General features: G+C 43.7%; 1 long non-coding RNA gene across 1 annotated transcript; it reads left to right on the top strand.

The window, feature by feature from the left end:
* The first annotated feature begins 3564 nt into the window (after positions 1 to 3564).
* On the top strand, positions 3565 to 4271 carry LOC116087420. Its single transcript, XR_004117430.1, has 3 exons — positions 3565 to 3648; positions 3779 to 4044; positions 4130 to 4271. It is a non-coding gene; the product is annotated as an uncharacterized LOC116087420 (long non-coding RNA).
* The last annotated feature ends 21853 nt before the right edge of the window (positions 4272 to 26124 follow it).

Genomic DNA, 26124 nt, shown 5'->3' with positions numbered 1-26124 from the left:
GCGGGTACAGTTGTCTTACTTGGCCTGGGTGGATGAGCATACGAGACAGGAAGCACTTTGGTGATTCCTTCTTTATTAGTTGAAGAACAACCGGCTTTTCAAATCTGTGGTACCAAGAACTCAGCAGGCCATCAATGCAGAGCACGGAGGGAGGGTTCTGATAAGCTGTGCTCTCCCTGGCTTTGGGGAGTCTGATGAACATGCATGCAGTGGCCTGCATAAGGACAGGGATAGTAGCAATGTCTAGGGCTATAGTTCTATAGAGCAAGTTCTGAGCTATAAACAGACTATAGGTAGATGCTGTCAAATCACCAGCATACAGATGGTGATCGTGCTTTACCTAGGGGTCAGGAAGGTAGACGGAAGGAGATAAAATGGCAATGAGCAAGAGGGGTAGAAGGTAGTGATGGAGGAACAGCAATGAGAACCCCACAGGACAAACAAAGGAAACAGAACAAAAAGGTGCAGCAGATAGAGGAAAAGCACAGGGGGCTCTTGATGTGGTCACTGTGAACGGGATTAGCCTGTGTCATGCACCCTACCAGGATGCGGCATGAGCAGGAGCCCAAGTTTCTGCGGCTCTGCAGCCAATGCTGTAAGCCTTGCTGTGGTCATACCCCTCCCTAGTGTGGTGGAGGGAAAGATCCCAAGGGGTGGTCTGAACAGGACTGCGATGAAGCCCCTAGGCACGGCCCTCTCTACACACCAGCCAATAGGGCTTGGGTTTCTGCATCTCTTCAAGCCACAACTGTACTCAGACGACTCTGTTCTATGTGTGTGAAGTAAACGTCTTGTGCTGGGAAGATGGCTTAATGGGTGAAAGCCTTGCTGCTTGAGTGTGCAGATCTGAGACTAGATGTCCAACACCCATGTAATGGGTGACGGGATGAGTCTGTAGCCCCAGGGTCGAGTAGTGGAGACAGGGGGATTGCAGGGCTTGCAGCTCAGGCAGTCTAGCTAAAACAGCAAACCCCAGGTTCTGTGCATGAAACTGTCTCAAGTAATAAGGTTAAGAGGCAATAAAGGGTCCTGATGCTGACCTCGTCTGCCTTCTATGCTGGCATGCATAAGTTAGTGCATCATGAGTGCTTGTGCAGACAAATGCACACACACACATGCACATACACACATAGACACATGCATACAGAGACACAGACATACATAGGGACACATACACACATAGGGACACACACACATACAGGGACACAGACATACATACAAAGACACAGACACACACAGGGATACATACACACATACAGAGACACAGACACACATACAGAGACACAGACACACACACAGGGACACATACAGAGATACAGATACACACATACAGAGACACAGACACACACAGGGACACATACATACACACAGAGACACAGGCACACACAGGAACACATACACACATACAGAGACACAGACACACATACAGAGACACATGCAGAGACACATACACACACACACACACACACACACACAGATAAACAAATACCTTTAGGTGACCATTTCAAACTGAGCACTCTATCAGGCTCTGTGCCCAATGGTGGCTTTCCTCAATGTCCTCCATCTTTAGCTCCCACATTGTTGGATGGCTAGCCAGAAGCAGGCTCATTCACCTTCTGAAATCTTTTTTATCCTTCTCCTCTTTAAACGAAACACTCACCATGGAGAATATCACCTCATGTGGTATTTATTTCTGCCAAGCCAAGCACAACGAGAATCACTCAGTCCCCTCGTATTCAGGGCTGGTGGCAAGGCCAGATACCACATGAGCCGGGCTGCCTCCACTGTAACCTGGCTCCACACTTCCCAGCCACCCTCCTGCTTGCATTCTGGTGAAGATTAAGATAAATTGAAATGTGCTAATCTCTTGGAACCTCACAAGGCACACTCCATAATGGCTTGGTGCATGCTGGAGTTGGCACTCACCGGGACAAGGGAGCCAACTGTTACATTTTCAGGAATTTTGTGAGCCAGTTGATATCAAGTTGTTAGTTTGCAACAGCCTCAGTAGGAGGCTGGCAAATGCTGCACACTGGGTTTTTGTGCTTTTGTTTTTGGAAATCAGTTGCTAAACACTACCAGCCCATAGCTAGCATCATCTTTTGAATCTTTGGATAGTAGCTTGTGAATTTTATCTAAGGTAATTATTTTATCCCATTGTCTTACTTTTTCTAATTATTTGGGATTTGATTATGTTGGTTAACATGTTTCATCAGGCCTCAATACCACCACTAGCTCTTGGCACCCACAACCTGGGCTGACTCATTTGATATATACAGAATTGCCCACCATCACGGATGGGGTTCCAGAATCACAGAGTTGTGGTGAGGGAGATGCAGTGCCAGGAGTTGGTGCTGAAGATGCCCCTATGCTTATTGTAGAATATCCTGAGAGGATACGGCTACAACAGACCACTCGGAGTATCGAGAGGCAGAAGGAGGTTGATGCAGCCAGTCACAGCCCAGGTGCAGTTGATGGGGATGCTGGCCCTCCATGGGAGCTGTTGGGGCTAACACCTGCTCCCACTGAGTGGTTTCTGCTGGGGCCAGAGAGGTCTTTCTCTCTTCAATGTTCCTCTCTGAATATCCACACTCCTGCTGTAAGCCTGTGCCCTAGCTGCTGAGATTGCACGATGAGTGGACTGGGCGATTTTGTTTGACCATTTCCTAAATTTATCCCCAGGGTGAGGAAGTTTTTACACACAGGAAGAAGACAGGAGACAAGCGTCTTCACATGACAACGGTGGCACACATAGTAGAAGGTCCCAAACCACAGAGTCTTCCACCCTTCTGTGAACTTGATCACATCTTCTGTTTAACAAACCTGTCATCCCCCACATAGCCACAAAGGCTCACTTGCTTTCTCAAGATACAAGGGGTAGAGTTTCAGCGAGTGTGGTACCTACCTTCGGATCTTGTATCACAGGTCATAAACCAAGTGGCGTCTACTCTGCCATAAACAGTGGAAGAAGAGGAAAATGAAGACAGATCTCTCCAGTACATACCCTGTGCTCAGCGGGGACCTGGGCAGGGGCTAGGTGAGGGCAGAGGCAGATGGCATTTCAGAGGAGCAGGGTACCTGAAGAGTGTCACCAGACTTCTACCTCTTTCTCTTTCCTGTTGTTCCCCTACTCATTTTGAACTCAGCCCTACACTTCAGAGACATTCAAATGCTCAAGTCTAAAATAGGGAGCCCAGCAGAAAAGCCCCTGTGTTGTTCTGATGCAGTCAAGGGGACTAGCTGCCATAATCCCACACATAGATGAATGGAGACAGAGTGGGAATGGGGAATCCTAAAGTGTGTGACGAGAGCCTCATGCCACAGACAGCAAGAGCTAGCCAAGTTGCTCACAGTAGGAGGTAGCCATCATGCTTAGCAACAGAGGTTGGCAGAGAAAAAAGCTGGCAGGGAAACCAGTGGTTTGGGGAACAGAGGGAGGGGTGCTGGGGAGGAGAGAAGCCTCTTGGTTTTATTCCTTTTTAAAATTTAGGTTGTATACATTCATTTAATTATGGCAAAAGCCTTTCTGTGATTCCTTTTCATTTTATGTGTTTTTGTCTGTTACAGAAACACATGAAATCTATGTCTGGTGGATCTTGCTCCATGATATTTCAGCAACTGTGAACACTGTCCAGTGCTTAGGTCAGGGTAAGTATACACACTTTCTCCATCAATTGGCATGTGTTACTAGCTCCCGGAAGTGTGCCTTAGTGTCACCCTCTCCCTCCCTAACCCCGGTGCCACCTGCCGATGCCCTAGTAACACCATCTTCCTGCAGGACTTGGATGAGGCTGGAATGAGAGAGCCACTCCTGGAGCTTATCTCCAGGAAGAGGCAGGGGCTCTGCTGTTCCGGGGATATTCAGGGCCACTGATCCCAACTGAGGGCAGAGGAAATCTGAATGGAGAAGGGACACCTGTCAGCACCAGGCAAGAGGAGCACAAACGAGTTTCTCATGTTACATGGCTGGTACTAGTCCCACTGTGAGAAGAGCAGACGTGCCTGTAGTACACAGGTGACCCTCCCTGCTTAAGAGACTCATTGGTGAGCATATACTGTTTTCAAACTTACACAAAGTCATACAGTGATATCATTGCCTAAACGTAAATATCCTTAATGTCTCCTATAGCATGGACTCCAAAGTGCCTATTTTCCGGAGAACCAACAGCATTATATTCTGATATTTGTTGTATTAAGAAATTCAGGTAAATAAGAAACAACCCCAATCCGAGACAACAATCTACAATCCAGTCGACTGTTAACCGACTTCCCCAGTGAGCTGTTTAAAATTCTTTGCATGTCCATATATTATTCTTTGTCAAAATTATTTGAGAATTTCATGATGTTAGTCATAGTTTATGGCTGTTAGGTCATGTAAGGCTGTGGATAATGTAATTTTGGTATATAACAATCTCTGTTGGATAATAGGACAAGGAGTGGGTTCATTTATGACCATAAATGTTTTGTCTGTTGGTAGATAATCTCCTCTAAGTACTATTATTCCTGGTTTGATGGTGTTCTTAAAGAACACAACTTTTGTGGCATCAATCATGACAATTACTTTAATAGCAGACTACTCAAGCAGCATCAGATGGGCCACTGTTCACATCTAAAGTAGGAGTCAACGTCACTGGTGCAGCTCTGTACCTGCAGACTGATGTTTACATAGCAGGGCTCTCCGCTGAAAGGAGTCATTCACAGGACAAAAGGGACCAGAGAGGCCAAAGCAGCTGTCTATAAAAGTTGCCACAAAGAACTGTATTTTGATGGAATTGAGATTGTATCAACCTGAACATCTAAAAGAATAGAGTGGCTTTGAAATGCTGGTTAACCTTATAAAGTTGATTTATTTTTAAAGAAGTCATATAGAGGGTGATAAGAACCCTCCCTCTGTGTCTTTAATAAAAGCCTAAGAAATACAAATGCATATTGTTCTTCATGGTCCATAAAAAAACCTTGATTCTATATGTATGTTTTATATACATGTGTGTGTATTTATATGTATATATGTATGTTTATATATGTATAGATATATGCATGTTTATATTTATGTATATATCTATATATAACATATGTATATATATTCTGGATAACACATTCTGTAATGCCCTCATTTCAAGACTGATAAAAGCTCAAAACTATTGTCAGGTGTGAACGTTGCATTACCTTAGAGAAGCAGCCAGTGAGTGCTTCCCATCATCAGCTCACAAAGCTGCCTGCGGCCACTTCAGGCCCCATCGTGAGTCCTCAGAATCTGAGGTTGCTGCTGATGTGGGAGATGAACAGACCTGGTTGATATAAAAACACATTTCTTCTAAAATAAACAGAGCATGACTCCAGCGCTAAGCGAGTTCAACAGCTGCAGTGTCATCAGTCTGTGGTTGTGGGAGAACTCAAGATACTCAGTTACCTGAGATGGTTCACCGTGTGAGACAAGGACTTATGTAGACATATTTGCCCCAGATAGGTCTCGCTACACAGAACTTGGGACTCTTTGCTGGTCCATCCCTTTGCCCCCCTCCACCCCTCCACCATCACCATCGTCAATGTAATCTATTCACCATCTCCACCCACTTAGTCCCGCTGACTTCATCCCTCCATAACCCATACATTTTCCTCAAAGTCCCTCTTCTTTCTCGCGACAACTATCCTCTCCATCCCTTTAATTTCTTCATCATTTCTCCAATCTTTTCTAGTTCTACAATCTACCCCGCACCCATGAGCTGAGTTTCTATGTGATGGCTGGCTCCTTTACACAGGAAGAATGCAGCTAAGGGAAGACAGGACCTCAGTACTTCACAGTTCTATAGGAAGTATACTTGAGTGTTCAAGACATTACAGTAAGCCCTGGGTAGGTCTGTAGTTGGCTGACTTCCTTGATAATTGAAGGTTAGGAAGGGCTGTGGGTAAAGACAAAGGCAGTTTCCCAGAAAGATTCAGGGCAAAGGAATAGAATTCATACAGAGAGGAAGGTCACAGAACACAGAGGACTCTGGCACAGCTGACGCGTTACGTCAGGAGGAAAGATCAGAGTGCAGTTTGTAAGTCCTGGTTTCCAAAGGGTTTGAGGACGGCAGTCTCGTTTAATGAAAAGCCTCTCCCACATAGAAGAAAATGTACCTGAGTGTTATTTCACTGTCTTCACTTTCACTGGAGGGTAGACACTACTGGGGGGCAGGGGAGGTTGCTTGTTTCTGTTTAAAGGACAAAACACATTCATTGTGAACATTGTCAAACAGTAACGGGTCTATCAAGGGAAACTGAGCCCCACTGCTGCAAACACAGCTTGCAGAGCATTTATCTCAGGGACAGCTCGAACATTCACCCTGTGTGGCACTCCGTGTACAGGCACGCCAACACTAGAAACACAAAGAATGCTCAAATTATTTGTGCCGGAGGCTAATGATAAACATAACAGAGTAATAGCTGGCGGTGACTTAAGAGTCTAGAAATCTGAAATATTCTAGAGGGGTCAGCCTTCTCTTCTTGACAATATCAACAACAAGACATACACACACATGCACACAAACACACAGTTACAGTCATACACAGACCACTCTTTTTTTAAAAATAAGTCAAACATCAATCATATTAATCATAAAGAAGCCAGACTCAAGGCCAGAGTGCATCCCAACATTTTTGTGGAATATAACCTCCTTTTTTTGGAAAGAGTTTCCAGGTGGCTCCCTGTTGGTCAGTGTGGCCACTCTCTCTCAGGTATGTAGCTAGTGGCTATACCTCTGTAAGCTGTGGTAAGTGTCTCCTGTTCTCCCGGTAAACCTCAGAATGTACAGACACTTTCAAAGAACTGAGCCAATAACCAACAAAGACGTACATGTAGAATGGGACATTTATGGTGGCATAGCAGGCATCACAACCTGCTAAGGCCTCCACGTCTCAGCTAGCAGCCCTCCCTGAAGGGAGCTCTGCGGCACTTCTTAACCCTCCCAATGGAAGCCTAAGCCTGCGTCCTCTCTGCCTCCTCTTCTAGAAGAGGGAGCAGCTGCTCCCCTCCTCCACATGATAGCCCTTCACATCCTGAAGATGCTATTAGGTCAGCTCCCAGCTCCAGGCTAAGTGAGTGTAGATCCCTTAATCTTCCTTCATAGGTCCTATTTTCCGAGTCTTTAATCGTTTCTGCAGCTCTCTACAGAATCCCTTTCAGCTTGTTAAGCCCTGGTGTGTCACCTCTTCAGAGGGTGACAGGAGGGTAGGAAAGCCAGGCATCACCAACTCAGTAATATGTATCCTCAGACACCATAGCCATGCGACCTCTAAAACCTGCCCATGGTCCTTCAGAAGGGGAACAAACCCTGAGAAACAGTGTCTCCTTCCATGTTGTGAATAAAATCCAACAGCAACGAAGAAAACACACTCACCAATGAAGACAAAGCACGTGGCTTTTTTCTGGCTCTCAGGGAGTTGTATAGCTTGTTACTGTTCTGTTGTGCAGATTGTGCAACAGTTTCAATGTGGCTTTTGATAATTTACCAGGTTCCTTAACTAACCCTTTTTCGTTTCAATTCCCAAACACTTTTATTGAATAGCTTTGTTACTTTTATTCTCAGCTTAAGGTTCAGGTCTTTTTTTTTTTTTTTTTTTTTTTTTTTTTTTTTTTTTTTTGTCAAATTTCAAATCCATTCAGCATGGCGCCTCAGAGATGAATCGAAGCAGGAGGCACCTGTCTGTCCCCTGGCGGGTCTTCAGAGCCCACTCATTACCTCTTGGTTGGCTATATGGGGCCTCTGGGTACCTGATGTCTTGAGCCCTTCCCACCCAGGAAGTGTGTGCTGACCCTCTGTGCTATGTCCTCCTCTCCCCTGACCATGCATTGAGTTAGATTTCAGGGTCCTGATTAAATCTGGCCTGGCTCTCAGCGGTGTTATCTGCAGCTCCCAGCCCGGGTACACTGCACACTTAATGAACTTGCTCTCCTTCCTATCATTCAGAAAATTGATGCAAGTGCTTAAACAGCATTGAACCCAGGATTCTCTACGGGGAAGCGCCACTCGTCATGTTCTCTCATATCGATATTGAGCCATTTACAAGTATGCTTTGAGTGCGGCCATCAACCATTATCTTGCTTATGATTTGGGCCATCTTTTTCCTATGTGAAGTAGAATTTCACAGGCAGGACACCAGTGTCCCAGGAAACAATGCAATGTAGAACTGTTTCTTTCTCTCAGGGGCTCATCTGGGATGTTGTTTTCCTGCCTTGTTAAAAATCATCTTGTTGATTTGCTTTAAGAACAAGCTGTTTATGGAGTCATCTGTGTCTTTTCTGAAGAAGGACTAAAAGATCTCAAATATCACTTATTTTCATTTGCATCCCTGTTTAAAAACATTACAAACTTATTTAAATTTAAAATGTGGGCAAACACTGTAGGGTAAGTTCTCAAGTATTTCCAAGTTCAAGATTCTCTGTCCATCTCTCTCTCTTTCTCTCTACAATTATATTTCCATGGCAGTATCTCACCGTGGTTGACCTTAAGATCCTTCTTCCTCCTTTGTTTAATGTCCTTTGCTTTAAAGCTATTAATATTCTCACCTCTAAAACCAAAACCTTTCATGAAAATCTAGCCATCATCTCCTCTGAACCTTTGATAAGGGACAGTGGCCTGGTTCCCTCCTCTCCCAGTCCACACCTGGTTTCTCTTTTGATAAGGCGTGGGTATTGACCTGAGAGCATCCAAGGCAAGTTGTACTTTTCCACCAGGGCGTGTGTCTTTCTTCTCCTTCTTAAGGGCTCACCTAGTCTTGACTTTGCATTATGCAGCAGCATTGAGCTAGCATGGCATCTTTATCTTGGCTCAGAAGGGCAGAATCCTCTCTGCTTTAACCTGTCTTCAGGGAGGGGGTATCCCTCCTCATTTAGAAATGAAATAATATTGTTTCAAATGTGGCAATTTCCTTTTATTCTTGAAACAAGCAAACTGTAAATTGTCAAACAGAACAGGATAAAAGCATAATTACTGCTTTTATTTATTCATACCATATTAATGTAATATAATTATCCAGTAAGCAGACAGAACCTTATGAATATTCAACAACTATGGCAAACCAAAGCTGCAGACTAGTTATTCTAAGGACACATAAAAAGAAGAACTTTAAAGACTGAAATAATTTTTCTCTGTTTTAAAACAACATGTGGTATGATTGCAGCTTAAAAGCCTATGCCTTTGAGAGCAGAATGGTCCAATTGCAGATCAGAAAATAACATAGAATGAGGGGGCAAATTCCTGGTCTTAAAAACAAGCTGATAGATATGGGTTTCCCCCAACTATAGTTCCACTCCTCCAAATTAACCTAACAGCTCCAAGAAAAATCAAGAACAAAAACAAAATCAAGAAAACACTGACAATCTCCACAGTAAACGGAAAGAAAGTTGAACCATTAAGCAGCTGAGGGCTTCTGTGGGTAGTGGGCATGGTACCCCAACTTCTAGAAAATAATAGTAATAGAATAGGAAACCACTCATCATCAGAACAGATCATAAAGTATCTGGAGGGTAGACACCATGGCAAGGAGAGCAGGTCCTTGGTTGTAAAGTTCAGTGGGAATGTGGGTGGCAGAGGAATGGTCTATCCATCAGGAGGCTGAGCCCTGAAGCTAAACCTAGCCTTCAAGACAATGTGGAGGCAGAGTCCAGTAGTGCTGGACTGAGTGCACAGACCTCACGCTGTAGGAGTCAGAGCTCAGAAAGCTGCACGGACTCCCAGCACGTGCCCGGGAATCCCTGTACAATGTGGACTCTCCATGTACAGCCTGCATTCTGCTTCCATGGTGTAGACTCCTCGTGTGTAGCTTGGACTCTATGTTCACAGTGAGGATTACTCTGTTATAGCCTAGACTCTGAGTTTACAGTGTGAACTCCCATGTATGGCCTGGGCTTGTTGCTTACACAGTGTGGATTCCGAGTGTTCTCTCTGGACACTCTCCTTTCAAGTTTGATTAAGTAGATTTGCTATACATATTTACCAACTTTCCAGACTAAGATCACTTAGTCTGTGCACTTTCTTCTCAACATTGTTGTGAAAGAGACATAAGCAAGAAAGACCCGACTGTAAAATCGGGCAGGTTGGTCTTAGGTGATACATTCTATCTCTGTGCGTTGGTCTTATTAATAGTTTTACCTTATTTTACCTAATTAGGAAATAGATTTTGAACATTGTGCATTTTTGCTTTCCTGTTACAGATGGAGAAACAAAAGCAGTGAGGGAGTAAATTGCTTTCCAAAGGTAATTTCCCAAGAGCTGGTGAGGGCATCAATTCATTCATTCACTTATTCCGTGGCTATTAGCTGAGTAGTTACCATGTCCTAGTTGTGGAGGGACAGTGATGAGAAACACAGACAACGTTCCATCTTCTCTCTGTCACTGTCTAGAGCAGAGGAGAGCACCTGGGTGCTAATTGCAAAGAATCCGTGGGCTGGTAACAAGGCACGGGACATCACAACGAAGTAAAAAACAACAGTCCATGTGCAACCCGAGCTCAGGACCATGGAGAGAGAGAACCTAAGGGAAGAAGCACAGGGGTTGTTTATAGCAAAGGAAGAATGTGGGTTAGTATCCTAGCAATGGGCACAGTGGGAATGTTGGCACGTGGAGAGGTTGGAAGGCTGGTCAGGAACCTATAGCTCCACCTTAATTGTCACTAACCATTCCCTGTGGTCTCAGAGGTGCCCTGGCTGAATCCCGTGGGCCTGAGGGCTAAGGGTCTCTTTGTTTGTTTGTGAGCATTGGAAATAAACAACATCTCATATGTTTGCATATCCAAGAGATGTGCTGGTTGTTTCTTGTCAACTTGACATATGTTTGGGAATACAAACCTCAACTGAGAAAATTCCTCAAAATAAGGTGTGTTGACATACAACTTTGTTGGTAGACATCTGAGTTAGAGGCCAGCCTGATCTACAGAGTTTAGGGCAGCCAGAGCTACACAGAAAAACTTTCTTTCAGAAAGCTGAGAGAAAGAGAAGGTGGGGGGGCTTCCATTATATTAATTTTAGGCAAGTCTGTAGTACCTTTCTTAATGATAGGTGTAGAGTGATCCAGCCAATGAGGGAATGGGTTGTGTCACTCCTGGGTAGGTTATGCTGATTTGTATAAGAATGTAGGCTGAGCAAACCTTGAAGAGCAAGCCAGTAAACAGAACTCCTCTGTGGCCTCGGCATCAGCTCCTGCCTCTAGCTTTCTGTTTTGAGTTCCTAACCTAACTTCCCTGGATAGTGACCTACAAGCTGTAACACTCAATTAAACCCTTTCCCCCTCAAGTTGCCTCTACCGGTAGTGTCATATCACAGCAAGAGAAACTGGACTTAAAAATTAGTATCTTATGAGGTATTGCTTTCACAGACCTGACTATGCATTTTGAGGAGGATTATGGTGGCATTTGAACTTTGAGCTATAAAAGCCATTAATTGCTTAGAGCTCAGGACTGTTCCCGTGGGAATTTAGAAGATTAAAATGTTGAGAGAAACTCAGACAATGCAGGCCTGGCTTCTAGAGGAAAGTTTGAGAGTCCCTTAAAGAGGCTTTTGGAGCTGTCTGACATTTTGTATCAAGTCTCTTTGTTTCTAGTCAGCTGGGGCTGAAGAATCAGCTGTGATCAAAACACAAGAACCACTAAATTGAAAATGTTGCTTTGCTGGGACAATAGATGCTGCTTAGCAACCCCCAGGTGCTGCTCTTCTTTCCTGATTTACCCCCACTGTTCCCTCTGTCAATATGTAAACTACACACTAAACTTGTTTCATAATTAAAAACATCAACTTCAAATAAACATTCAGATAGTCACTCAGCAGAAGAAAAAGTATCTCCCCGAAACATAAATTATTCCATTTATAATTTGCTGTTTAAAACCTGTATTAAAAGATTAGAGGAATTCTACTAAAGTCTGTTTTGGTGAATTAGTGTGAGATATAAAACCTTGGTGTCTCAGGGTTTCTATTGCCATGTTAAAAGACCACAACCAAAATCACCTCAGGAGGAAAGTTTATTTCATCTTACAGTTCCAAGGAACAGTCCATCGCTGGGGGATATCAGGGCAGGAACTCAGAGGTAGGAACTGAAGCAGAAGCCATGGAAGAGTGCTGCTTACTGGCTTACTCAGCCGGCTTGCTCACACTATCCAGGACCACCTACCTAGGGTTGGTCTGGACCTCAGTGAGCTGGCCTGGGAATCCATCATTGTATTCCTTCCAATAATCAATGAAGAAATATAACATAGGTTTGCCCACAGGTCAGTCTGCTGGGGGCCAGTTTCTCAATTGAGGTTCCCTCTTCTTGAGTGACTCTAACTTGTGTCAAACTGACATAAAAATAGCCAGCACAAGAGTTATAGCTTTGAAATAGATGTATTCTATGTCCATGACTTATTGTTAATTCAACAGAATCCTGGCGGACACCATGCAAGAGGAACTGTAGTGGGCCAGTCAGTTTCTCGGGACCCACTCTATTGGGCAATTTTCCTGCAGATCAATATGAAGAGGATCTTTCATAAAATTATAGTGTTTAAATGAATTAATGATTTTATAGCATTCCTGGCTGGATTTAAATAGTTCTAGGAAGTTAGGGAAATTGATAAAAAGTTAAAGGAAATGGTTTAAATTATAATAAAGTTAGAATTAAGAATAAAATGTAGTCCATCCCTTGTAATGGGGACTGCATAAGTTAGAAAAGGAATACAGTGAGCTTTCAGGCACTTCAAGCACATAACTGCACATGGAAGAGAAAAATAGACAAGCTAATAATCAAAGAAAACATTCACTCTATGTTGGCTTTGAGTTCCTGGATATCTAGGGATGTGGCCATAGGTTTTAGTGTGCACCATGAAAAAACAGGGTTATGAATAAAGAGTAAATAATTCTATTATGAGTATAACAATAGAGAACAAGTGATTAGCCAGTTTAGCTGATCAGGACTTCAAGAATAGGACATAAGGTAGATGCTGATCTGTTTCTTGGTAAATACAAACTAGTGTCAGCTAAGCATAGGAAAGAGCTTGCAACTATAGACTTGCCATGCTTCAACTTTGTTAATTTATTTTATAATAACTTATAATAACTTTGTTATTAACTTTGTTAATAACAAAAGAATCATTGTTTTGGGGTTACTGTGAACTTGTGGAGAGAAAGATACATTGGAAATATCTAGTTTGGTATGAGTTTCAAAATAAGAATACATAAGCAATAATTCTGTTGTAATTTCACTTTGTATAATTGATTTACTCTGTCTTTGAAGAATATGGTTTCGTGGTGATCGTTTTTTAGAGAATATGTAACTCGTGGCCATGAGGTCATCTTTTCTTCCATAGAGAACTCTGTCTTAGAGGATATAAAGCAACGAAGAAGAAAACAAAAGTTGCTGGAGCCACCTTGTCAGAGTTTGCTCCATCCAGCAATGTGTGTGTGTGTGTGTGTGTGTGTGTGTGTGTGTGTGTATGTGTGTGTGTGTGTGTGTGTATGTGTGTGTGTATGTGTGTGTGTGTGTGTGTGTATGTATATTGTGAAGTTGTTGGAACTTGTCTTGTTTCATCCACCCAATGTCTGTGTGTGAGTGTGCATGTATAGGCATATGTGTATGTGTGTGTATGTGTGTGTGTGTGCATGTGTGTGTGTGTGCATAATTTTCCCCCTTCTTTTCTTTGCTCTAGTCACAGGCTGCCATCAGCCCCAGACCCCTGACAGCTACTATTGGTACCAGCCCCCAGTCTCCAACTCTATGCCACACCTTGGTTTACCCTGCGGTGTTGAAGCTGGCTTTTGATAGAGTCCAAGTATGAATAAGAGTCCATCTATTATTTTACTAAACTGAGAGGAGATGCAGCACAGATGCCGGCCCCACTGAATTATTAGAGGGGCTACTCAGGTGTCTGGAAATGTTGGGTAGAGAAATGAGAAAATGCGTAACTCATTAGTCATTGTACATTCACTTCACAAATGTATTTTCTTGCTTTCCCCTCTTAGGTCCCTCACTGTACCAAGTTCATCAGACCTTGCTAAGTGTGTGAGCCTCTTTCCTGGTGGGATGCCTTTCTTGAAGAATTTCCTGCCTTGGTTTTCTTTGGTTTCATCTCAGAGAACTCCAACGGAGGTCTCACAGGGATGTGTGGATTCAGAAACTGACTTCAGAGACTGTAGGGTGTCCAGACAGTGGGCCATGCAACCTTCCAGAAAGAGATGGATGCACAGCACAGCCAGGAAGAGCACAGGCCCATCGCCTGCTGAATTACCTGAATCCAGCACTACCGGCTAGGGAAGAGCCCATGACCATCAGGTGTCTCTGCCTCTCTTCTCACCAGAGAAGCATGGAGGTTACAGATGTTCTCAGATGACTACAGATGTGCCCACATTACAGATGTGCTGAGATTACAGATGTTCCCAGATGTTTACAGATATGCCAGATTATAGGTGTTCCCAGGTTACAGGTGATTACAGATGTGACCAGATTACAGATGTCCATAGATTACATATCTGCCCAGACTATAAATGTGTCCAGATGCTTAAAAATTACAGATGTGTCCAGATAATTACAGATGTGCCCAGATTATAGATCTGCTCAACAGGATACAAAAGTAGAAAGAGAAAAGAAAAGAAAAAGAAACTGTATGAAATGGGAAAGTAAAAATAAAAGGAGTATTCATGATTATTTAATAAATCTAAATTATGGTTTTTTTTTTAAATAAGAAGTCAATCTTGCAAATAAATACCAAGTAGCAGAGTCAACAGCTAATTATCTCAAAGGAACCTGTTTACTCAACTAATTGTGATTTATAAAAAAACTCAAGTATAACGGATTCAGCGAAAGAAGTTTAAAAAATCTAGGAAGTCCTAGTTGCCTTTTGTTTTAAATTATGTAAGATCAGGTAATGCAACGTCACAAAACTAAGCAGTGATATAAGTATAGAACAACGAGTTCCCAAGTATTTTCATTAAGATAGCAAGAAAATGGGATATAAATCTGATAGAATTGAGTGATATCATTTGCTAAGTGTCATTCATTTCTGGAATATGAATGGTGTACATAGAAAGGCTGTTGGCATGTGTCCTATCTTGTTAACAGAGCTAATGGGAAAAACCTTGTATTTTTCATTTTAGATGTAAAATTCATACCTATCCCCGATCTAACGAACTGAGAGAAATAATCCCCAAAGGATCTTTCTTGATACAGCTCTGATATTTATTTCATTTCAATAAGACACACTAGGAGCATGATTGGAAATCAAGAAGGCCCAGCATCCAACTGCTACTGTGTGAAGTCACAGGGAAGGGAACACTGGAACACATGGAAGAATTGAATCATTAACACATGATGGGGCATGTCTGCAAGGCCCTGAGGACCAAGTAAGATGGTAACAAATCGACATTTGGAGTAAGCCAACATCTAACTTTCACTTATACAAATAACAGAAGAACTGTGATAGCAAAGCTGCTTTTATAACAGCAGCAGATGGGAGCTGGGCCTGGTAGGGTGCTCTTAAAATCCTGCTCCTCCCATCTTACCAGGTAGGAGGACCATTGCACATCTGAGACTGGCCTGACCAAAGGACTGAGTCCCTGTCTCATCATAAAATTCAATCACTGCTGTGTTTTCTTTGGGATATGCAGATATTTGTATGAGAAAAGATATGTAAAAGAAAGAGCTAAGGAAGCAGAAAAAGAGGAGGGTGGGAGGAGGAAGAAGAGAAGGAGCTAGTAGAAAAATCAGCCCTATGAGCTATTAGCACATCAAGAAATTGCCACATCCATAGCCGCCATACCTGTTGGAAGGAAGGTGGCTGGTTCTGGAAAGAGGGTCCACCAAACAGCAAAATGGATTAGAAAAACAGGAACAAGCCCACTTAGATACTGATGTAGTGTCTAATAAAGGTGGTATCACTAATGTTGTAAAAAAACATTTGTTTGACTTTTAAAATTTTTAATCAGTGGCTGTTTGCCATCTTCATAACCTTCTACGAAGTATAAGTTTAGGTCTATATTTCTCTCACCATATACAAGACTACACTGGAAATGTGTCAGTTAAGTGCAAAAATAATGTCATAAACCTAGTAGAAGAAAACATAAGTGACTCCCTTTATGACCTAAGTATAAGGAAAGACCTTCTAACTATGCATTATAATGTAGGTGCATTGAAAATAGAATAGAAATACTCATACATTTCACTAAAATTAAAGACACTTAAAAATAATAGGAAAAAAAAAACTTCCATGAGACAAAATACCTGTTGGTTTTTGTCTGTTTTTAGGGGAGATGGGCCAAACACAAATGAGAAGCCTGAAGAAAGTCCCTGTAACGTAATGACAGATAAAGTGCTAAAGTCACAGATGAATATAATCTCCAGTCACATCTCCAGGCCCAGACAGGGAACCCACTCCTTTGCATAGCTCAGGACTTTGGAATTCCAGCAGTTCCAAAGTTTTCATGCATAAACATACCAGTTAGGTGAATCTGGTCCACAGACCTTTCCAGAATTGGCCGGAACACTGGTTTTATTTGGCACCTGGTCTACGTGTAACAAGAACCTGCCCTTTGAAAGGAGAAGGGGAAGCCATTCACTGGTATGGGGAGTCTGGCTGGGAAGTCTGGGGAAGATGGTCATGTAGCCAACAGAGGACTGTAATCACTGGCATATATTCTTGAAATCATTGCCAAAGGAGAGGTAGAGAGGAGTTCTATCGTATAGCATGGACCCTGGAGGGAGCTTCTGTCCAAACGGCTCAGGAACATGACTGGAGGAGAGGACTGAAGCGCAGTGGCTTTAGCTGTATAGCAGCGGAAGCAGTGGTGCCCACTTCACAAAGCCATTTTCCATTGTTGTCTGAGGAACACACAGGGACATTCTTCGTACACAAATGGGACATGGAAATGCTAAAGGTTAAGCAGCCATTATCGCGGGTTAACAGTATGACAGGAAAAGAATACAATGCTAAAACTTTGTGTAAACGTACTATAGAAAACCATAAGGTTAGTGGGGATAGAAACAAAAACATATTAGGAATAAGTTGATGTTATTTTCTAATATGGAAAACGGCTATAGATGTGTCACTTCAACCCTTTAACAACCTAGTTCATTGACTCATTTGCATCTTTCACATGCCAATGGGATCTTTTTGACTCTGGGACCGGATCCTACTTCCCTGTCTATCCCTTCACCACAAAGAGGAGAGGAGTTAGCCTCCGACCCAAGAATAGGAACCTCATTCCCAGGAATAAATATCCTCATGCTACGCCATGACTAAAACCAGAGCTAGTGCAGGCAGGAAAAACATTCAAGTGGGCACTGCTCCAATTAGTACTGGCAATCTTGAGAACCAGATTCCCTGAGAATCAAATTCCTGTTCCCAGTTTGGCTGTCCATTTTCTATGGACTCTACAGCACTATTGTGTCAGCATGCTCAGATCTCAGCCCATTTTCCTGCCTCGTGGAGACTGAGTATTGAGGCCTAAGCCACTGGCTTACCAAGTTGAGGTGCCTGTCTATCTCTGGCTGTGGCTTTATGGTGGGTTGCCTGTTAATATATTTTCCCTGCTTTGCCATTGAACCATTCTTATCTTAATGAATACACACACACACACACACACACACACACACACACACACAGTTATATGTTATATAACACACACACACACACACACACATATAGTTATATGTTATATAACACACACACACACACACACACACACACACACACACACACACACATATGCTTGCAAGCTTTGTGTTTTACTCATGGTGTCCCAATATATGAAGTAGCTGGCTATTGGGTGTCCTTCTCAATTGTTCCACTATCTTATTTTGGGCCACAGAGTCTCACACTGAACCAAAGCTCACTGCTTTGGCTAGACTGGCCGGTGGTGAGCCCCAGTGATCCTGTCCCTGCTTCTCCATGACAGAGATTTCAGGTACATGCCATGGTGCCCAGCTGTGGCATAGACTCTAGGAACTGAACTCGGGGTCTCACCCTTACACAGGAAGCACTGTGCCCACTGAGCCATCTCCCTAGCACCCCAGCTTTTCAACTTTGATCTACGTGGATGCCATCTTAGGGCATGAGGTGAGACCCCCACCTAGTCTTTCTTCCCAGCAGGGAATGAATCTTATCTAAAGTGGTTATTGAGCCTATTTTCCTTCTCCCATTGATTTGCAATGCTAATTAATTTATGAACACAATTTTCACAAGAGACAGACCAGATTCTAGATGCTCTGTTTCCTTTCCATTGATTTGTTTGTTTTTTGGTTGTCACTGATATTATTCTTTTTAAAACACTGAAGTTTTATGTTGCTTTTTACACTTGTTTTGTTTTTACGAAATAGGTATTTCTTGCAGGAAAATATGAACACCACAAACTCAATATTAGGTAAAACGCCCAAAGGACTGCCAGCTCAAAACCTTTGTGTTTATTGTCTGTGTGGGCGGCTGTGCCCCACCTCCATTCTCTTCTGTTACTTTACCCTCCACCCCTGGTGTTTGAGTCGGGTGCACATGGGTTTTCTTGGGTTCCTGGCACACTGCTGCTTCCTCCCTCCACCCCACCCAGGTTCCCACTAGACCCCAACTTGTAAGAAGCTGCTTTCTCCCCTGTGGTGGGAGTCACTGAGCACATTCCTTGCATGTTCTGTGGTACTGTTGTTTTGGGATGGGGTCACTCTGTACCTCCTGTACCCTAAGACGATGTCTTTCACCCCAACACGGACTCGTCAGAGTGGACACAGGCCATCTCTTCCTAAAGACTTTTCTTGTTTCCAAAGTCACTAGCTCCTAGACTTTGAGCTTCCAAAGCTAGAGGAACATTGAAAAATTAAGCATAAAACTTGAGAGGACATTACTTTCCCTTGTGAGAGGAGTCCCAGGCTTGGGAAATGTGAACAACACAGGTACTTCTGTGACCTACGGTGACTGCTTGTCCTAGAGATCAGAGTACTCATTTCCCACAAGTCTTATGAAATAAATGGAACTCACATAGTGGACTCCCCAAACTCAACAACTCATGTAAATATATGCACAGTGGCCTTGGACCAAACCGATCCTTCACTGCTTATGATGCAAAAAGATGGTTGACTTGATGTATCAAAAACTGACACCAGAGACAGAGAGCAAGACAGACAGAAATGGGGGCACTGATACTCAACAGCTTGCGCATACACCCACGTGGCAAGGCAATGAAGGGGCTCTTCTAGCAGCCACCGTGTGTGCAATCACAGTGGATTTAAAACTGCCTCAGAAGGAATCCTACTGGGAGTGTTTAGGTCCACAATTACAGTAAATGAAGATTCCGAATTAGCAGAGGCATTTCACTTAATTAGAAGCATAAGAAAGCAGCACATGTACAGTAGTGTGCGCGCTACGATGAGAAAACAGCTGACCCTGGAAAGTCTTTCTTTCTCTTATCCTAAACCTTATTTGCCTTATGTTTAAGAAACTATTAATATTTCCTCCAACTGGACACACACATGTATACATGGATAAACACACACTCACACATACATGGAAACATATATTCACATATATGTCACATGCATACACACATACATACACACATATACACGTAAATATACACCCACTCACACACACATATACATGTGCATACACACACATACATGGATAAACATTCATACACACGCACATAATGTACAAATACACACACGCACACACACACACACACACACACACACACACACACACCAGCCTGTGCCTGGTATAAACTTACAGGGATCTAGCCTGCCAGGGAAGATGGGGGTGACTGTTTTGCTCTGGGAAGAGCATTACAGATTCACGTTTCCTTTGATTTGATGTCCTGACTTCTTGACTCTGGTGGTTTTCTGTGCTAAATTCTCATAGCTAAGGCTTAGGAGAGGGCTGTGAGAATCTGTAGTCAGGATCTCAGGGAGCTGTGAGGGAGCTGGAAGAAGGAAAGAAGCGGGAAACTACAGAGAAGAAATTGATGGTGGTCAGGGGGCCATGTGGCCCAGTTCCATAGCCACACGGGGCCCTTGTCAGCACAATGGCTTCTTCAGCATTTCAGCTGTTGTTTCTTAACTGAAGGGGGATGATCTGATGTATGCTCACGTCGGTGTTCACTTCATGTTATGTACTTACTGTTTTGGTAGTGCTGGAGAGCGAACATTCTAAATTCCACCACACTCCCAGCCACACAGCTTAGTTTTTAAGGATAATATCTGAGTCCAGTTGCTGTATCTTGTGACCCAGGATCCCTATCAGTGGCATAGGGTCCCTATCTCTGTAGCCCAGGCTTGACCTCACAGAAACGCCGATGGTGTCACTGCACTGGGTATCAGAATGGCTTCTTGACTTTTCATCTGGGCTATTTTCTGTTTCAGACCCATTGAGAAACATCACAGCCTATTGCACTGTCACTGGCTGTCATGTGACATTACTGTCGCCTCAGGAACACAAGCCCAGCAAACCAATTCACCAGAGAGAACACTGGTTTTCCCAGCACTCACTGAAAAATGAAATCGTTTTCTTTATGACTTAAATTTGCTCTTCTTGGGTCAAGCGTTTGATTAAACAGATAATTGCAAGAATCAATTTTTCAAATGCTTGCATGAGGATTTTCTCCTTGCCTTCGCCACGTTTGTTAAATTTAGAAACTCCCATGATAATCGTTACTCCATTCACAGCTGTTGGAAGAACAATTTAACGGAACACTCTCTCTTCTAAACCAAAATGCCCATGTCAGATATGTCTGACGCATAATAAAGGCATAGAAATGAGCATAAGAAATAGAAATTCATGTTAACTTTTTTAAAGGAATTTGCATTTCTCTATTTAAAAATATATGGGGCAGGAGAGGTAGCCCAGCCATTAAAAGCACATACACAGTGCCCTTTCAGAGGAATAAGGTCCAGCGTCCACATGGGGCAGCCTATAACTGTAACTCCAGGGGATCACACTCCCTGTGCAATACCTACCTATATTTTTGTAAACATGTCTGAAGGGCTGGGGAGTGTGACGCCCCGAGAGGGAGAACTTGCTCACATGAAGTGTCTCTGGGTTCCATCCTCAGTACCACAAATAAAAGTATGAAACACTTCCCTTACCTCCGAGGATGGCAATCTGGGGCACTCCATCTTTACTTTATGGTAACATTGAAGGGAGGGTGATGACAGTTGGTTCTACAACTATGGGGCCCAGTTTACTAAAGCAAAAATTAAGACCCAAAGCATGGTCTGTCCCTCCGCCATAAGCAGAGAGCTCACACTGTGGCCTTGCTCCCTATTTTGTTAGTGAGGAGCTAAGAGTGAGGTTTTGGAGTGACGACCACTACTGAGCTGTTTATAGAGGTGACAGCTAAACCATGAACTCCAAGGCCAGGAAGCCAAGGATTCTTGTCATCCGGGCTTTTGCTGAAGACCGTTGATGGTCTCTGGTCCTGTGCATTGGTCATGGTACCCAACCAGAACTTGGGTTGTCTTGACACTATCTCCTCCTCTGGGTTGTCTCAAGAGTAGCCAGGAATAGGAACACCTGGAAGTGAAGGTCACCATCCTCCACCATGAAAACTGAAGCCCCCCATAGTAAGGAGCCACTTTAGGCAGACGCCGGCATCATGGTTGGGAAGGTGGGTCAGTCATCTACATACCTAGAAAACAGAAGTACTTGAATTCAGCTCCCCCAAATGCACATGGAAAGCCAAGTGCGGTAGCACACATACCTGTAATCGCCGCCCTTGTGAGTGAGACTAGATGATGTGGAAGCAGTCAGATCCTCGAGACATTTTCTGACAGACACTTGACCTTCATGGTGAAGTTCCAATGAAAGACCCTATCTCAAACAAAATGGCAGAAGGTGCCTGAAGATTGATGCCCGACTGACCTCCACGCATATGTATGCGGGCTGTGCACACATGTGCATACCTCTTCATGAATATGAACACACACACACACACACATACATACACAAGATAGGGGTCAGAGACTTCTACATTCTGCTCAAAGACATGTACCGTAAGACCCAAAGACCTGGGCTCCCATCCTTCATCCCTAGTCCTGGTCTCTAAACCAGGGAGCCCCTGATTTCTTCCCCTCACATTCCTTAGAAACACAAAAGAAGCCAAAAGCTCCAGTCCCTGATGATATACATGATCATTCCTGTCAGAGAAGAATGGGGCCGCTGACTGCCATCTTTTAGGGCAGCACACCAGGCACAACAGACTCACACTGCTGCTGCATACCAGCAGCGAGTCTCTGCAGTGAGGGGGCCTCTGGATTTTTACTCTTAACTAAGCATGCAGGATGAGTACCCAAACGATCACATTTATGCGGTTTTTAATGGCCTGTCTGGGTTATGTTCTGTCCGCAGCTAGCGACTGAGCTGCCTGCTGGCCAAGGCTTTTAGAATTCACACAGCTCTGTTTCAACACAATGATTTGACAGTGGCAAGAGCTCCGCAATCCCATAGGTTCTGTCTTTTGAGTCTGGCAGCATGGTGCATAGCAATCTGCTAAGTATGTTCTGCTTTCTTGCTGGCACCTGGTATTGGGCTGTGAGGCTCCGGAATGGCAGGGCACCCTATAGCGAGGAGGTGCCAGGGAATGCCAGGCTTCCTGCAGAGCCATTGGAGGGCGAGGGAGGCCTGGGACAGGACCCAGAATCCTGCTCCTACTAGGAGTAGAAGGAGTGTGCTGAATTACCAACCATCTTATTGCTTCTGGTATTTTCTCAGGAAAGCCTCTTAGCGTAGCTCAAGCGACAGTTTTAAACTGTGACTGTTTTTATTGCTGTTGACAGAATGAGAATGTGACTGTGCTCAAACTCTCAGGACAATCTTTAACAGAAACTGAAAAAGAATCGGAGCTTAGCTGTACAATCAGGGCGTTGGAAACACTTTCCACCTGTTGGGAAATAAACATATTGGTCAAACAACAGCAGCAGCAGCAACACCACCAACAACAACAAACACTAGTCAAAAGTTAGGTCTGTTGGTGTGCCAGAAATCCTGGCACTTGAAAGGCACAGGCAGGATTGCCACAAGTTTCCATTAAGGCTGGCCCATTTAGCTAACTTTGAGACTTTGCCTCAAAACAAAACTCAAAGGAGAGGCATGAAAAAGCAAATAAACCCCTAAAAACCACCCATCACCCATGCCACTTGTAATGGCTCTTCCTGGTTGCTAACTTGACTCTATCTGGAATGAACTACAATCCAGAATTGGAAGGATCACCTGCCATCCACACCTTGAGGCTGAGAGATACAAGTTTCTGACTTGGATCTTCTAATGGAAATCTTGAGGCATGGTGGCTATGAATCTCAGGAGACTAAGGCAAGGAGATCTTTGAGTTCAAGGTCAACCTGGAACAAAACAAGTCCCAGATCCAGGAGTGGTGGCTCACATCCTTAATCTGGGCCACACCTTTTGCTGGAGACCTGCATAAGGACATTGGAAGAAGGAAGATTCGCTCTTCTTCACCTGCTTGAATTATTTTACTTGCCAGCACATCTGTTGCAATCTACTAGCCTTGTGGGTGTGGGCTTTAATACCCTCATCCTAGCTGCCTGGGAGCCAGTCTTCTGCTAGTAGCCTTCAGATGAAGATGTAGAACTCTCAGCTCCTTCTGCACCATGCCTGCCTAGACGCTGCCATGCTCCCACCTTGATGATAATGGACTGAATCTCTGAACCTGCAAGCCAGCCCCAATTAAATGTTGTCTTTATAAGAGTTGCCTTGGTCATGGTGTCTGTTCACAGCAGTAAAACCCTAACTAAAGAGGGACTCAGTGGCTTTGGCACCATTTTGCTGTTATGTTTCTGCTGTATAGAGTTCTCAGTAATCACAATTCCAATTTTCATGGTATTCCAAGGTTAATTTTCAGTTAGTTATTTCAAACTGTGAATGGCTACTTGTCTTCAAAAGAATAAATTCAGAATCTGTGAAAAGTTTTGGGAAAATGACAATAATTTTTAAAAAGAGGTATCATCTTCTTGGGGCTTTTCTGAGTGCAGACACAACGCAGATGCGATGTCACTATCAGGAAATGAGCATCCAGTCTTCTGACGATGAGGTCCTCACATTTTTAAAAGTATTTCACAATAAAGAAGCTGCCTTGAGGCACATAAAACCCACACCGTTCTTCCCAACAGGCACTGGGCTCAGTAATTTTCATCTATGCACATGATTTCCTTTTCTTGGGTTCTGGTGGAAACCAAAGCACACCACACACCACAAATCTGCCTGGATTGAGGTATGGACCCCGGAATTCAGGGCTCTCAGACAAATTAGCAGGAAGGCTGGTTCTTATGTAAGTTCATTGAGCCCCAATAGTGAAAAAGAGTATTTTAGGGATAGAAGAGGAATACAGGCCAGATGTTAAGATGTGTCCACTTCCATCACCACCAGCCACTGGAAGACGCTCTCTTATGCTTGCAAGCATAGGGTCTAGGGACCTGAAAACTTCAGGGAGCTTAGGGCAGCATAGAAACTACAGTTTTACACCCTAACAATTTCATAAATCTGTCGTCAGTCACAGTGTTTGCAGGAGCAGGGACAAATATTCTATAGGTCACCACAAAAACAGCACTGCACACTGGAAAATAAGTTTAACTTTCACTCTAACCCAGCATACGATAAAAAGAGGGAATTGTACTTTAAACACATTTAAAATAAGCACAGCATCGCATCTTGTATTTACAGTATTTTTACATTTGTAAAAAAAATACTTATGAACATTTACATCCTTGATTGTTTTTGTGTATGTGAGCTAACCCATACATTTAATGTCAAAACATTAGCACCATGGCATATTTTTGAGAAAATTTGAACATGTTAAAAAGAATGTTCAATGTAAGACCCTCTATTGTACTAAAATGAACCTTCAAAAAAGTTCATAATTTATCGGGGATGTTCACTGGCCTGTAGGGGGCATGTTATAGATGTCTTGTTTAGGAACGGGGGCCAAGCAGTCAAATCTTTTCAGCATATGGACAGGTTATGTGTCTCTACACTAATCACACTCCACTGCATGTGGCTTCTCTGACCAAGGATGGAAGCAGCAATCGTGTCCTGGCTGGTTCTGTGTGTCAACTTGACACAGGCTGGAGTTATCACAGAGAAGGGAGCGTCAGTTGGGGAAGTGCCTCCATGAGATCCAGCTGTATTTTCTCAGTTGGTGATCAAGGGGGGGGGGGTGCTTGTGAGTGGTGCCATCCCTGGGCTGGTAGTCTTGGGTTCTATAAGAGAGCAAGCTGAGCAAGCCAGGGGAAGCAAGCCAGTAAGGAACATCCCTCCGTGGCCTCTGCATCAGCTCCTGCTTCCTGACCTGCTTGAGTTCCAGTCCTGACTTCCTTCGGTGATAACAGCCATGTGGAAGTAAGCTGAATAAACCCTTTCCTCCCCAACTTGTTTCTTGGTCATGATGCTTTGTGCAGGAATAGAAACCCTGACTAAGACAAATAGCATGGCTCCAGGAGCATCACAAGGAGCACACTGTGTGAGCCAGAGGATGGGGAAGTGTTCTGTGAAGTGCTGTCTTCTCAATATGATACCCAGGAGAGTTATCGACCTGTGCAAGACAAAGCAGAGGGGTCACCAGCTGAGAAGATGGCGTCTGTAGGACTGGAATGGGTAGGAGAGGGCAACGGGGGCTAATATAATCATAGCACATGATATACATGTACAAGATTATCACAAATAAAAGTAATAATTTCATTAACTTGAAGTGTGAAAATCTCAGTTATGTTTTTTTTTCCTGCAATTTTTTATCTTTTGCAGGGTAGAGAGCTTTTTGCAAGTACTAACGTACTTTATCTTGGTCCTGTGACTCCAGACTCATCTTTACCCTTCAGTCTTCAACATGGAATCTTTAACACTTCTAGTGGGATCTGTTGCTCCCAAGAGCTCGGGAGCTCGGCAATGGCCTCACACACCGGCCAAACGCAGGGTTGGTGGCACCACGGAGTGTTTGCCATAGATCCCCATGACCAGTGGCATCTCTTGAGTGGGTGCTTGGCAGCAGTCTTGACCTCCTTGGGCCCTGCATGCCCCAAGTGCCCCCCACTCCTCCAAGAAGCCATTGAGGTCTTGATATGTGATGCCATATGTCTCCACTAGATGGCAGTGTGTCCCCCTGGCAAGGCCGAATGGGTGCCGCCCTGAGCCCCCGGCTAT

The sequence above is a fragment of the Mastomys coucha genome, unplaced genomic scaffold, assembly GCF_008632895.1.
Source record: "Mastomys coucha isolate ucsf_1 unplaced genomic scaffold, UCSF_Mcou_1 pScaffold13, whole genome shotgun sequence".
NCBI lineage: Eukaryota > Metazoa > Chordata > Mammalia > Rodentia > Muridae > Mastomys > Mastomys coucha.
This window is presented reverse-complemented; position numbering and strand designations above follow the sequence as displayed.